Source organism: Triticum urartu, unplaced genomic scaffold, assembly GCF_056163025.1.
Source record: "Triticum urartu cultivar PI428250 unplaced genomic scaffold, HENAU_Tu73 scaffold282, whole genome shotgun sequence".
Lineage (NCBI taxonomy): Eukaryota > Viridiplantae > Streptophyta > Magnoliopsida > Poales > Poaceae > Triticum > Triticum urartu.
Genome location: NW_028260457.1, coordinates 1 through 839, shown reverse-complemented (window position 1 = coordinate 839; position 839 = coordinate 1).

Sequence of the window (839 nt, the reverse complement as noted above, 5' to 3'; positions counted from 1 at the left end):
TTGGTGTAACTGGTTATTCTTTGCCTTGGGATCAAATTGGCTATTGGGCAGTCAAAATTGTGACAGGTGTACCTGACGCCATTCCGGTAATAGGATCGCCTTTAGTGGAGTTATTACGCGGAAGTGCTAGTGTGGGCCAATCCACTTTGACTCGTTTTTATAGTTTACATACCTTTGTACTGCCTCTGCTTACTGCCGTATTTATGTTAATGCACTTTCCAATGATACGTAAGCAAGGTATTTCGGGTCCTTTATAGGGAAGGCATATCATAGAGAATTATAATTATCATATATCATATCGGGTAGGTTTTGGTATTTCATTGCTACAAGCATGGGTTATTGTAAAATAACACATGTCATTTGGATACTTCTCTTCAACTCCAAAGTATTTTTATACAATACAAATAGTTGAAGTTAATTTTACGAAAGAAAAAAGGCGGATTATGGGAGTGTGTGACTTGAATTATTGATTTGGCCATGCAGATAAAGAATTGGATCTGCCACATTAGAATTCACAACCAAAGGTGTCTCCGCATCCAATCAACATGTAAGTCCCCTACCTAGGAAGGATAGGCTGGTTCACTTGAGGAGAATATCTTCTATGATCATACCGCAACCATGTCATCCATGAACAGGCTCCGTAAGATCCCATAGAGTAGAAATGGAATAAGTCATGTGACATGATCCAGTTCTCTATTTATTACACTTACCTTTTTATTATAGTATGGAAATGCATTCATTTTCTTTGCATCGATTGTGATCCGCAATACTATCGGAGTAAAAGAAGGGATCTAAGGAAGAATGTAGGCTAAACTTTTTGATTTTTTATTAGTAACAAG